Source organism: Talpa europaea, assembly GCF_964194135.1.
Source record: "Talpa europaea genome assembly, chromosome: 1".
NCBI lineage: Eukaryota > Metazoa > Chordata > Mammalia > Eulipotyphla > Talpidae > Talpa > Talpa europaea.
The window spans coordinates 156,326,909-156,340,660 of NC_140073.1; the positions used below are offsets into that span (position 1 = coordinate 156,326,909).

The window sequence follows — 13,752 nt, forward strand, 5'->3', positions numbered from 1 at the left end:
TTTTCTCCCTTTTTTCTGACGTTTCACATCCCACCTGTTTCGTCCCTTAGCTGTCTGACTAGCCGTCGCCCGAGTAGCTTCCCTGTCCGCTGTAACGCCTGTCTGGTGCCTAACTCCTGTCCTGGCTGTCACCATCCCGGAGTCGTGGGCCGCCTCGCCAAGGGCTCTGCCATTTTTTTGCCATCCCACAAACTAAGCCCCCAGGGGCCACGTCGGGCAAGGCCTCCTTTTTGCATCCTCCCTATTGGAACGAGGCTCGGGACTAGCAGGGGTGGGCGTCGGCCAGCAGAAGCCGCTGCCCCGGGACAGTGTGCAGGCTGTGGGCCGGGAGGGCTGCGCGTCTGCTCTCCCGCCCGCCCGGCGGTGCTGCCCCGGGTGCCGTGGTCTGGCAGGGTTCTAGCCGGGTGTCTGAGCCTCCCCCAGGAGTCTCTTCAGAGCTTTCTTCTTGGGATTTCTGTTTGTTCCTCAGGGTTGAGTGTCGTGTGGCTGGGACCCAGCTGCGCGGGCCCACTGACCTGCCTGCCACCCCAGAAAGCCCGGGATTTCTGGCGGGCTTCCCAGAGGCGATGTGGCCTGGGTGCTCAGCACCCCACACACAGGCGCACCCCATGGACGCATTCAGGGTCCCGGTGCTGGGAGGGTCATGAGGACAGGCGCCTGTTGTCCCCGGCCAGTTCTGTTTCCAGAACCTGCCCCCTGCACCTTCCCAGAGCTTGGCCACGTGCCTGTGTGACCCCACTTCTGCCCTGGGTCTGCTGCTGTCCCTCGGTTGCCGCCCTGGCGTCGCCGGGACGCTCCACCTGAGAATGCGTTGGAGCCGACTGTGCTGTTGCCTGGGTTACTGGAGGCAGAGAAAATGCTCTGGGCCATGCCCGAGGGGGCAGAGAGGCCAGTGTAGCCCTGACCCTCCTGCCACAGCTGCGTGGACGGGGACCCGCAGCTGACAGGCGTTGGGGGCTGGGCCGGGCCTGCCCTCGGCCTTGCTGCAGGCCTTTGCGTCTCTGTGTCTCCTGCTGCCCCGTGGCTGCGTGCAAGCAGCCCCTTCCAGGTAGTGGCCGAGGCCGCGTGACTGTGGACGCCTGTCTGGTCCACCGAGCATCCCGCGCTCCCCAGTCTGTGCCCGGTGCCCTGCTCCAGGCCTGCTTAGCGGTGGGGTGCCGGGTGAGGGGCCCCACTCACTCTGGGCAGAGGACAGGGTGCAGGGTGCTCCCCGACTTTGCCCGCAGCCCCGTGTTACACGCCCCCAGGTGCGTGTAACCAGACATCCGAGGTCACGTCTCTGTTTTAATTGTGTGATCCGTTCCGGCTGATACTTTATTCTTGGAGCAGAGCGCGCCAACTCACCGCGTTTAGATAATTTGGAAGATGCAATTTAAATGAGGGCCAGACTTGAGCGTTCCGTGTGTTCCTTGATGAGTGAGTCAGCCGTGCGGGCGCGAGGAGCTCAGCGGGGTGTCTGGGACTCCAGAGTAAGCAAGGAGTAAACTGCGTGGGGGGTGTGTGAGCGGATGTGTGTGGGGTGAGTGTGAGGTGACTCGGGGGCCGGGAGGTGTGTGGGTGAGTGTGAGGTGACTCAGCTGCGTGTGGATGAGTCCCGGGGCTGCTGTAGCCGGTGACTGTCACCTGTGGCTCCCACAGCAGCCTGTGCTCTCGGCTCTCGCGTCTGGACATCTGGGGCCCTGGGGCACTGGGGTTGGTTCTTTGGGGGTTCATGCCTGTCCCCTGCTGGCATGGCCGGTCCCTTGGTGCTGCCAGCCTGTAGCCACATCTGTCTGGTCTCTGCCCTGTCCTTCCTGTGCCTGCTCCTGTGCCCAAGTGTCCCTCTTCTCACAAGGACCCCACCACTGGATGTGGGTCCCCCTACTCGTGTGCGACCTCACTTTCACGCCACCCCCTCCGGGCAGGGTCACGGCCACGGCCTGGGCGTCTCCAACGGGATTAACGCCTCCCAGACAGCTGCATCTCTGCACCCGGAATGGCTGGGTGCCCTGGCAGGTCTCAGTGAGAAGCGGGGTGATGGGCAGCACTGGGATTCCTGTGGGGTTCAGGGTGGGTGAGCACGTTGAGGGAGATTTCGCAGCCACCATGCCCTGACGGTGGCTGGGAGGAGACAACTCTGGCTCAGGGCCTGTGACAGCTGCTGATGGGGGTCGGGGTCACGCAGGGCTTTGCTGTTCGAGTTTCCAGTTCATGTCTCACCAGCTTCATATTTGTTGTGGATCCTGCCTCCCCGCCACAGACCCCTCTCGATTTTTTACCCATTCCCTTCAGAATCAAGGGGAGAGAGAGGATGGAGGCCCAGGCTGTCTGGTGTTTGCTGGGAGTTTGACAGAAAGCAGGGGGCCGCGTGGGAGCCGACAGGTTCCTGCCCTTCGGAGAGGGGCCTGGTCCCTGGGGCACCTGCCCTGTCCCCCGAGGGCCCTGGGAGTGCCGGAGCTGAGAGCGAACCCCAGCCCCGCCATCCGGGGGCGCGCTCCACAGGCGGCTGGGCCGTGTGGGGGTCGAGGGGGAGACTTTCAGGGTGATGGAGCCAGATTTGAGAACGTCCACAGACTGTGCTTCCTGCGCCCTCAGCTAATGTGTTCGAGGCCAGGAGGGTGTGAAAAGATCGGATGAAGCCGGCTGCCTGCAGCGCCCCTTCCCCCCGGAACCTGCAGTCAGCCCGGGTGTGAGCGCCGGAGGGGAGGGCAGGCACCTGGCCGCGGTGGGAGTGGGTCAGGGTGTCCGGGAGGCTGCAGAGAGGGGTGTTGCCGGGCCTGGAGCTCCTGTCCATGTGTTGCCCGTGTCTGTACGACCTCAGTTCATCAGGGACGTGTCCCTCAGTGGATGAGTCTCCAGCTTCTCCCAGGCCTGAGACCACGTGTTTGGGCAGGAAGCCCCTCAATCTCTCAGCCAGCAGCGAGCAGGTTTCTGGCCCAGAGCCTGGGGGTGGAGCCTGGCCCGTGTGGAGGCCGTGACAGTACCACCTCTACCCTCCAGGAGGGCAGCGCCTTCCCCTCCCTGTTGCTTGGACCTCGTCTGTGTCTCCCATCTTCCCCACGGTGACAAGCTCCTGTGGCAGTGACCTGGAGCGTCCTACGCCCCCCACCCCGCAGGACACTCTGACTCTCAAGTTGGAAATCTGCCTCTCTCTCTCTCTCTCTCTCTCTCTCTCTCTCTCTCTCTCTCTCTCTCTCTCTCTCACACACACACACACACACACACTCAGACTTAGGAGTGCAGGTGTGGAATTAAAGGCGGAATTAAATTGGGACTTGCTGGAGTGATGGGAGAGGAAGTCGCCTGACAGCCATGGGAGGCCCTGAAACCCCAGTTACCGGGAGGTCCTGTCGCCACTCAGACCCGTGTGGACCCCAGCATCCGTGGGGTGACATGACCCCTCAACAGCCCCAAGCCCTCCTTATCACTCTCGCCTACACGGGACCTGCTGCACTCGGGGTTCCCAGTCTTGGAGCCATGGACGGGTCCCCATCCCGGTGCATGCCAACAGAGCGGCGGACTTCCCAGTTGTGCGGTGACGGGACACAGTGGCCACTCATGGAGGACTCGGCCTTAGCCTGGCCGCACCCTCCCCGTAGACGATGGCGCTGTGTCAGCGTGGGCCCCTCTGCTCCTGAGTCCTCTGCTCGGAGCGGGTCCTGACCTCCTGTTCCGCCCTCTGCTCCCACATCCTCCTCCTGGCAGGCCCTGGCCTGGCCGCCAAGACGAAGCCCCCAGCTGGCCGGGCTCCCTGGAAGTGCTGCCCCGGGCATCCTTCTGGATCCCATCAAGGAATTTGCAGACTGGAGAAAAGAACAGAATCGGAAGTGGCCCCACCCCGGCTTGGGGCTCTCACGTGGGGTAGGGAGGTAGTGCAGTGTCACGGGGGCTCTTTGTTTGACACTGCCCAGGGCCCAGGGCAGTCAGAAGAGCTGTGTGGGCAGGCGCGGTTGCCTCCCGCTCTAGCCTCGTGGTCTGACCACTCAGGGCTGCCACTGTGCTCTGCACTTGCCGCATGTCCCTTGCAGCCCGTGTCACATGCTGACGGCAAGTCCTTGTGGTCACGTCCCTGGCCAGAGGGCCTGCTGGCTGGCCGGTCACCTGCGCGCTGGTCGCCCTGCAGCACACTGCCTGGAATGACCCCCTCAGGACAGCGCCACCTGCTGGCGGGGCGGTGAAGGCCGCCCCCAGTGTGCGTGCCAGCTCTGTAATGAGTGTTTACTTAGCTCCTTAGAAACGAGCCATGTGGTAAATACCCGGCCTTATTTCTGGGACACATGAAATGCATTTAAGCTGTCAGTTTCAAAAGCCCTTTCCAAATCAAATAAACTTAAGAAAAATATTGCCGGCTCCCACTGCTGAACAGCTGTTGGAATTATTTCGAAGCATGTTCTTGGGTCCTGTTTAGTGGTTCAATGCAGAGGAGAAAAATCTGTGAACGCTAATAAAATTGGAGTAGTTTTGAAATCGGGCCATCTAAATTTTTTGACATCATTTTACCATATTACTTGCAACCAAGTGATTCTGAGCCCTTGATCATTTTTTTAATGAGGGTTGTGTGTGGCCCCGCAGGCCGTGAGCCTGCCCCAGGTGGGTTAGCAGGCACAGCAGACGGCGCTTCTCAGTTCCAGGGACTCGTCCCGCCTCCCACCTGGGAAACAGCTCTGGCCTGGCCGTTCCCTTCATCTGCCCCGTGAGTGAGCCAGGGTGAGGGTCGGGTGATGGTGTCTAAACTAGGGGAAGGCGCTGCAATCACTGGAACATCAAAAAAGCTGTAAGAGACCAGGTGTTGCTTGATTTTGGACAAGGAAAAGCTGGACGGAGCTGGTACCGTTGGCGTTGATAGTATCAGCAGGACAGAGTGTGCTGAGTTGGTTGGTGGAGCTCAGAAGCCACCACCCCAAGTTGTGATGGCTGCTGGGAGCTGAGCACAGGGCCCGCGTGTGTGTTCCAGGGAGAAGAGGCTTCTGGAGAAAGCGAGGTCCCAAGGGAGTGATTTCCTCTCAGTCCGATGAGAATGTGCATGCCGAGGAGAAGGTGTGCTGGCCGGTGCCAGCCCCGTGCCGGGCTCCCCGAGCGCCCCCTCCCCTGTGGCCCGACTCCCAGAGACCCCTGGTCTGCACGCTGGGGACGCAGCTGTCTGTCCCGAGGACTCCACGACTCTGGAAGGGACGTGTGCTAAGCTGCTCCTTATATAGGAAAAAGGAGACTTGGACCTAGAAAGTCTCTCATTGGCAACCTTAGATGATTTTGCCTCTAGAAATTTAACTCCAGAGGGTTTTCAGAGCTTCCTGCATGAACTTTTCACCGCGGTTTCCACAGCAGCCATTGGCCTGGCGGACGGAACCGTCCCGCGCGCTCACGGCCCTCCGTTGCTTGTCCGCCTGTGTCTTTAGGCCTTTGTGTCCTTGCTGGTGCCCAGCTCCAGCCCCTGCACCTCGCAGCCTCTGGCCAGTCTGATGCTTGCCCAGGCAGCTGCCCGCTGTGGTCTGGAAGCCTCAGCCTCGACCCTCTGCTTGCAGGGAAGATGCCGACTTCAGGCGCTGGGGTGGGGAAGGCGCATCACCAGCGCACGGACTCAGCTTTCAGCCTTCGGGGGCTGCTGGCCCGGCGAGGTCTCTCCCCTCAGTGGCGGCAGGACTGTGAGGCCCCGAGCGCCCACAGGCCGGGAGGAGGAGTTAAATGTCTTCTCGAGGCCTCCAGCACAGACTCCAGGGTGGGCGGTCCTGGGACCTGGCTGGCGTCACACCCTCCTGAGTGTAGCAGGCGGGCGCTTTGTGCCATGGGTCCCCCGTCAGCAGGTGGGGTCCACGCCCCTGGGCCATGGGAGGGAGCCAGGCCCAAACTTCCCGGAGCCCATGAGCCTCCCTGCCTCTCTGGCCTCTCCTGCCTGTGGCCTGTGGGCGCGTCCAGGCACTTTTCTTCTTGACTTTCAAGCCCTGATGGTTTCGTCTCCCGCATCTTCTTCCATGTTTGGCACTAAGGTGTCCGCTCCTGGACCACCTCCTGCACCCACCTGCCCATCTACTTCGAGTTCCCAGGAGGGGGGTAGACAGCTCTCATAACTGCTTCACAGAAGGCAGGGCCCAGAGGCTTCTGGGGCAGGACACAGAGGGCAGGGCAGCCTGACTGAGCCCACCCGCGGCAACAGTGGAGGAGAGGAGGGGCCGTGGGCTGTTTCCAGGGGAGTGTGGGTGGGGGGGAGGCGGAGTTTGGGGGGGAGTAGGAGGCTGGGGTGTGAGGTGGGGCTGATGGGGTTGGGTTTGAGGTCTGGGGGCATGGGCTTGGCCAGAGGCATGTGACTGTTGGAGAGACTGACCTCGCCCTGGAGGGGGCGCAACCAGCCCACACAGCACAGAAACGGGGTGTCTGTCGTTGCCTGCAGAGAGGATCCCCTCTTGTCAGGTTTGCCTGACCCCCAAGCTGTCAGGGCCAAGCTCCCCTTGGGGTTCTGAGCAGCTCCGGGGCCAGGACACAGATGAAGGAGGCAAAGTTAAAACTCTGCAGAACAGGCCAAGTATCGGCAGAAGTGACCAGAGACCCCTCAGTGTCCTGTAGGGTCAGGGGCACCAGCCCAGGACCTGAGGCCTGACCTCAGGGAGCTGGCACAGACCCCAGGAGGGTGGGCAGGCTGCGTGTGCATGTGTACATGTGTGTGTAGGGGGGGGCAGCTTCCTGTGGTTACAGTGATTTGACCTGCCAACCTAGCATTTCAGGAGGCCATAAGAGCATGTTTGTTTGGGGTAATGGGGTGAAATTTGTGCCTGGATGCAGGGAGCAAACCTAAGATGTGCCCGCAGGAGGCACAAAGTCAGGAACAGAGGGAGATGACGTAAATGGTTAAGGGGAAGGACCGACGAGGTGACAGGCTTATTAGCTGTTCTCAGCGCTCAGGGCTGGTGGTCATGCTCAGAAACAGACACAGACATGCACACACGCACAGGCGTGCACACACATGCATGTACAGCTCTGCACACTTACAGACTACACACAAACTCAGACATACATGTGTATGCACACGTGCAAACATGCACGCATACACACGTGCACGCCTGGCAACCCTGCCCCTCCCTGCCAGCACTGTTTTGCAGGCTGGGCGCCAGCTTTGGTGCTGTCCAGCTTTGGGGGTGCTGACCTCCCAGGGGTGCTCTCGGTGACCACAGCCCCCTCTAGCTTGGGGGCAGAGGTCTGGAGACACAACCTCGTGCTCTTCTGCTGTTAACATGGCAAACCAGACGCGAAGGTGCCCTCACCAGCCTGGGGAGGCCGCCTGTCTTGGGGGGCGAGGGGGTGCATTTTCACATTTGTGAAAATAAATCCCCGACAGAAGCAAAGGAGAGCGCAGCCCACGGTACCTGAGACACTTGGTCTCTGGTCCTTCCAGCAACCGGGGCTGACCCCGCCCCGCTGCCCGTGAACACAGCCTGGAGGACGTGAGGCGCGCGGGATTCCTGCTTTTTCGCACATTGGCGGCGGCTGCGCGTTCCTAGGCCCTCGGCTCCGGGTTGATGCTTAGAGAGCTGTGTGCGGACGGTTTTGAAAGTCAGTGCTTCTGCGTGTTGGAGTCTAAAGTCGCATATTCAAAAATACAGTCTACACACGTTACTTTTCACGAGTCATTGTCACGGGGGAAACCCAGTTGCCCGGAGCCCGCATCAGTGGAGAGTCAGGGGCTCCTGCCTGCTTGGGGCAACAGCTGCTTCCCCAGACCATCGTCTCCTGTCCCTGAGCAGGGGCGAGATCTCTATGAAATATTGAAGTTGGCCTTGGTGTGTCCTGGAGAGTCACGAACAAAAGCCTTGGCAGCTTTCGTGGCTAAGTCTTGGACTCGTCCTTATCGGGGACAAAGCCGAGCCGTGGCCACGCACGCAGCATCGGGCCTTCGGGGCTCCAGCTCCGGATCTGAACTTGCCTGTTCATCCAGTGAGTTTTGGGCTGGTTTGATGTCAGGAAAACTGACGTCCCCAGGAAGTGGACTCATTGAAATATGTGGGTTAAGTTACCTGTGTGTCATATGTGACATTTATGTATCACCCCATGTTGTGTTATATGTGACACTGTCATTAATGTAGAGATCTTAAAATTTACTATGAACTGGAAGAACACATGGCTTCACTTGTAGCCTCAGTGTCTGGGAGGGGTGGGCACAGTGGGGCGTCCAGCTTGTGGGTGGAATCCATAGGAGACACCACCAGTGGTTTCACCAAGCCCCTCCAGGTGGCCCCAACAGTTGGTTCCTGAACCACCAGCTTGTGCAGCCCACTTTCCCTGGTGACCCGAGGACACGGTCCATGTGCACCCCTTGTGTCACTGAGGAGGTGGGTGAGGCCACCCTGGCAGGGTGCATGTCTGCTCCCTCTGCAGACACAGCAGCAGAAGGGGACACAGTTAGAAGAGGCCAGTGCACAGCACGCCCCCACACACACATGGGTTGGGGGCAGTGTCCGCACCACCAGGGCCTGGCCCAGCTCAGATGGTGCATGAGGATGGGGGCGCGTGTTCCCGGGTCCCACGGCTGGACCCAGACCTACTGCTTCTGCAGCATCCTGGGGCCCTGGGGCCCTGTCCTGAGGAACACGGAACCTGCAGCCTGAGGGGCCCGGGCACCGGGGTGGGCCCCCAACTTTGGAGTCAGGCTGCTGGCAGCAGCACCCCTTTCCCAGAGCACCCTGTGCCCTGCTGACCCTAGGCCCCCAGCTCAGCTGATGCAGAAAAGTCCATTGTGTTTTGTCTTTAAGGGTCTTTCGGCCCCCCCATGGGGGCTCTCTCTGGAGAGACCCCTCGTCCCTCTGAGCTTCATCTGCTTCCTGCCACGGACTCCCCTCCCACCCCGTTTCTGGCCCCGCGGCCTCACACTTACTCCAGGCGCTGCCCTGGTCCCACGTGACTGGCGGCCCCGTCTGGCCCCTGTTGCAACAGTATTGTCCACCCGTCCCAGAATGTTGTTCAGCTGCTTGTTCTAGGTGTTTCCGTTCCGTGGCTGTCCCTGGAAAGCCTGCGTGCGAGGTGGTCAAGAGGACACGGTCCTGGAGATTTCCTCCTGCTGTAAATCATCGTGTATCCTCAGGGAGAAACACGACCTCCGCAATCCTTCTCGGTGTCTCCTTCCATGTGTAATAATCGGGAACAGTGAAGGTCGCAGGTGCCCTTGCGCTGGGGCTCAGTGACAAGGGGACACCGTAGGCGAGGGTGAGGAGTCGGAGCAGCCTGGCCTGCGGGTGCCTGCCTTCTGGGGCAGCCAGATTGGGGCTGTGGACATCCCTGAAGTGAAGCGCGCCTTCTGCCCCCTGGCAGCTTCCTACTCAGAGGCTAGAATAAGCCCTCCCTGCACCTTTCTGATGGAAAGTGGGATGATCGGCTGCTGGCACAAGGGCTTCTTCACCTGGCTGAGGCTGGAGCTGAGCCCCCACCAGTGCTCCGGGCAGAGCCCTCAGTGGGTGCTGCCTTTAGCGCACTATGCTCGGGGTAGGGGTGAGGTTCGCAGTCAGGTGTTGCATCCCTGCTTTACCCCGGCAGGGATGCTGGTGGTGGGGTGAGGAGAGGACCGGCCCCTGTTCTGATGTTGGCCCAGCGGACCCCAGGAAACGCCGAGAAGGCCAGGCACTCGCTTCTGGGCAGTGGTGTGGCGTCTGCCCACCTGCCCCGGGCTCGCGGGGACAGTGGAGGGCGTGTCTGGCTGTGGGGGCGCTTCCCAGCGGAGGGGGTCTCCGTGTCCGCGGGGGATGATGGAGGTGACGTGGGAGAGGCACGCTTTGCAGGCCATCAAGGGCTGGAGTCTCATCACCATGGTGCTCGTTGCCTGGAGAACTGTTAATGACACGTTAATAGCTTTCAGTCCAATTAGGCAGAATGATGGAAGCGGCCGTGCTGGGCATCTGGTGCCGTGTTTACTCCCAGCGGAGCTTTGCTTTTTCTTGAAGAGGAAAATTCAGTTTGGTTTTTTTTCTCTCCTTGAAGCAGAAACAATAAGCCTAATGACACACTCAGAGCCTGCAGCCTGCCGTGTGGTAGGGGGCTGCGTCGAGATCAGCACCCCCAGAGCTCAGAGAGCAGGAAGAGCCCCATGGTCCACGGACACCCCACATAAAGCTGGTTCCCCAGCCTGAGCCAGGACGCAGCATAGTAACCAGGAGGCTTTTAGAGTCATCAGTTAAAGATGGTGAGGGACACCCAAGTCCTTCCCTCCCTAGGGTGCTCTGCACAGCATGCCCAGGTGAGCACCCCTGTCCTTGGCAGGTGGATTGGGGCTCACCCCTCACTCTCTTTCAGAGGGATGGAGAGCTGAACCGTAAGGCGCCAGCTCGGGGGCCAGCAGGAAGCAGGGCTGTTATCTGGGAGCCGAAACCTCCTTCGGTCAAACCCAGAAAGTAGTGGCCTGCACTTGGGGTCGAGCCCAGTTGGATGAGAGGAGCCACCGGGTCTGGCTGCCAGTGCATCCCGCTGGGAGGCCCAGGCAGAGGTGGCGCCCGGCTCCCTCCTCCATCCCTTACACAGCTGCTGCTCACCTGCGGCTCCTTCCTGGGAATTGCTCACGGAGGAGGGGTCTCCAGTTTCCCTGCCCATGAGGACGCCCCCCTCCCCGTACATCCCGTGCCACCGCGGAGTCGGGTGGGCAGCTGGGGGTAGTCTGTGGCCATAGTGTCCTGCAGCCCTTGCCACACACCTGTACACAGGTATGTCGTGCCCACACATGTCGATGGCTTCCAGTGGAGGTCTGGGGACGCTTTAAGAATAAAATTTTCCCTCAGGTCCTCCCCGTCTGCACTGTCTGGCAAGCAGTGGGTGGATGTTCTCCCTGCGTGACGGGGCGGGCGGCCGAGGCCATGCCACGTTGGGCAGGGTCTGCGGCTGGGTCAGGCTGTGCTGAGGAGCAGCCGGACTCTGGGCTGTAAGACAGGCCCTAGGGAGTCTGCACGGGGAAGGAAACCGCGTGGAGAGCGTGGCGGGTTCCTCTAGGCTATGTCACTCTCCACCCGCAGGTGCAACAAAGCGCCCCAAACTGTCTGGGTGGGCACAGAGCAACATGGGGGCCAGTTCCAGAGGAGGCGGCTGGGACCGGGGCGACCGGGAGGCTCCCGGAGGCTGGGAAGGAGAATCCACTGCAGCCTTTGCTCGGGCCCTGGGCTTGGTTGCAGCCCGTGGGGCTCCTTGGCATGTGGCCTCTGCTTCTTTGCTGAAGCCCCCCTGGTACTAGGATATGGGTCATTGGCTGAGGGCCTGGTCCTGGCTGCGAGCTTGTCTTACCCCACTGTAGTGGCAGGGATGGGCACAGGGCAGATCTCTATGACCCGAGCGGACAGGTAAGGGGGAGAGAGCCCTGGAGCCCGTGGTGGCTTTTGCAGGCTTTTATTGGAATTTACCAGGCACACGGCTGGCAAGGGGGGCCTGGAGACTGGCAGGCCTCCCAGCCCCCAGCAAGCCTTCACTCTGGGTTCTCCGGCCTTCTCTCACGTTCTCTCTGCTTCTCTCATGGTTCTGCTTCCCCTGCTGGCGTCCCCGGGACGCTGCCCTCATAAGCCCAGTCTCTCCGCACAGGTGAATCCTACCTACTTGTGCCCACACCCTACCCCAGGTGCCGCCATCAGGCATGCATTCGGGACTGTAAGGATCCATCGTCTGTCCTAATGGTGGGAGGGCAGAAAAGCCTGACACTTTTTCACTTACCCTACAATCCACCCCCTCAGGGTTTTCTGCCAGACAGTCTATACAAGTCATACACGCTTCTCTTGGCGATAGAACACCGCAGCCATGGCCCACAAAAGCAAATGAAATACATCACAAAATACAACAGAACACAAATAAGCCCAGGCAGGGCTCCAACCTAGTGGCAAAAGGCAAGATTATTGGCACCAGCAGATGAGCCACCATGTCTGCTGCCGAAGGCACTGCTCATGCGAGAGGGGAGCCACTCAGGCATCTGCCGTCACACACCAGGAGCCGTCAGGCTTCCCGGCCTTCTCCAGCCCCAAGCCACATACCGCATCCACGCCCAGGACGCACTCACTCCTGGACTGGCGATTCTGTTACTGTTGGGGGTAATCGCCAACCCTCAGGGTTCCTGTCTGCGGTCGCTCCAACACCCGGCTTTTGTAGCCACCAATGCGGCCCTCAGGCCAACCTATTGCACATGCACATGGGTCGGGGATCCGCGGATACAAGCTCCACATGCGACCTCTCTTGGGTCCCCTCTTCAGCTGTGGGCTCCACCACAAGCCACGTTCCCCACCCGTCCCCCAAGGACGGGCTCCTCATCCATGCTTGACAACGAGCAGGGCATCACCACAGGTGATTTTAAGAGACTAACTGGCCTTCTTGAGCTGACTGAGGCTGCTCAACAGCCGCTCAGGGCATCCCAACCTTAGCATCAGCTTTGCCTCTCTAAATTGGCTTTTTTCCTCTGCCTTGCTGCTGGGCAGTACACAGGCTGCTTTTGGCTATTGAGGCCCACTGGCCACCCCCAGATTCCCATCTCCTGGGATTTACAAATGGTACCATCCACCCCCAAGGTCCCCAAAACGTTAACAACCTGCCAAGGTTCCTCCGCCTTCTGGCGGGATTGTCAGTCCAACTGCATTAGTCCAAGTCCGTTGGCCTCTCCCTGCATCGGCACTGGCGAGCTCCGAATCGTGGGCCTTTCTTCCCCGACGATTCTGCTGCCTCGGGAGTCATGGGCTGGTCCTCGCAGGCCGTCTCCTCCAGGCGAGGTCTCATCCCACAGCTCCTGGACCTTGTCCACCTCTTGTGCCACCATGACGCCTGCAGCGCTGTCACAGGCTCTCAGTCTGCTGTTCCTCAGTCGCTCCAGAGATCCTCAGAGGGCTCCATACCCATCTGCTTCGGATTATCTTGCCGACTTACGCCAGATGTAGCGGCAGGAGTGAGCACAGTGCAGGTTCTCTGTGATTTCAGCAGACGGGTGAAGGAGGAGAGGATCCTAGAGAGTCCTGGAGCCCTCAGTGGCTTTTGCAGGCTTTTATTGGGATTTACCAGGCACACGGCAGGCAAGATGCCTGCCAGCCTCCCAGCCCCCAGCAAGCCTTCACTCTGGGCTCTCCGGCCTTCTCTCACGTTCTCTCTGCTTCTGTCGTGCTTCTGCTTCCCCTGCTGGCGTCCCCGTGACGCCGCCCTTATAAGCCCAATCTCTCAGCACAGGTGAATCCTACCTACTTGTGCCCACACCCTACCCCAGGTGCCGCCATCAGGCATGCATTCGGGACTGTAAGGATCCATCGTCAGTCCTAATGGCGGGAGGGCAGAAAAGCCTGACATTTTTTCACTTACCCTACACCCACTTACCCCTGCATCTGCAAGGGCCTTATTTACAAATAGGGTCACAGAGGTCGGGGGCATCAGCACACACACTTCGGGGAGACACTCCACTGCAGCAGAGTGAGGGGCAGGCCCTGCATTTTGCTTGCTTGGGCTGCGAGTCTTTGCACTGAGTGGTTTGTCTGCCTGGACTGGGCGGGCGTTGAGTACAAGGTGCTAGGATGCCCTGCATCGCACCTCAGCCTCCCGGTCTTTCCAGGGCCCCCAAAGCCCCGGCCTTGTGCGCGCGAAGACACCCTCACCGTGCAGAAAAGGGCGTGCCGCAGGAGCACAGTGGGGAGGCTGTCGAGACGGCCCAGAGTCGGCACCCCAGCTGCGCCGCGGCACGAGCCCTGCCTCGAGGTCACTTAAACACCGCCTGCACAGGCCTTTTCCTGTGGTTTGATTCGGAAAAATCGGCGTCAGCTCTACTCGTCTGTCTCCGTGCAAAACTCATCGTCCCAG

At 60.5% G+C, this 13,752-nt stretch overlaps 1 protein-coding gene across 2 annotated transcripts in view; it reads left to right on the top strand.

The window, feature by feature from the left end:
- Nucleotides 1-13,752, top strand: part of AGAP1 (ArfGAP with GTPase domain, ankyrin repeat and PH domain 1) — a gene marked incomplete at both ends in the record, with an annotated part of 360,154 nt that overhangs the window by 112,285 nt on the left and 234,117 nt on the right. The window lies entirely within an intron of this gene.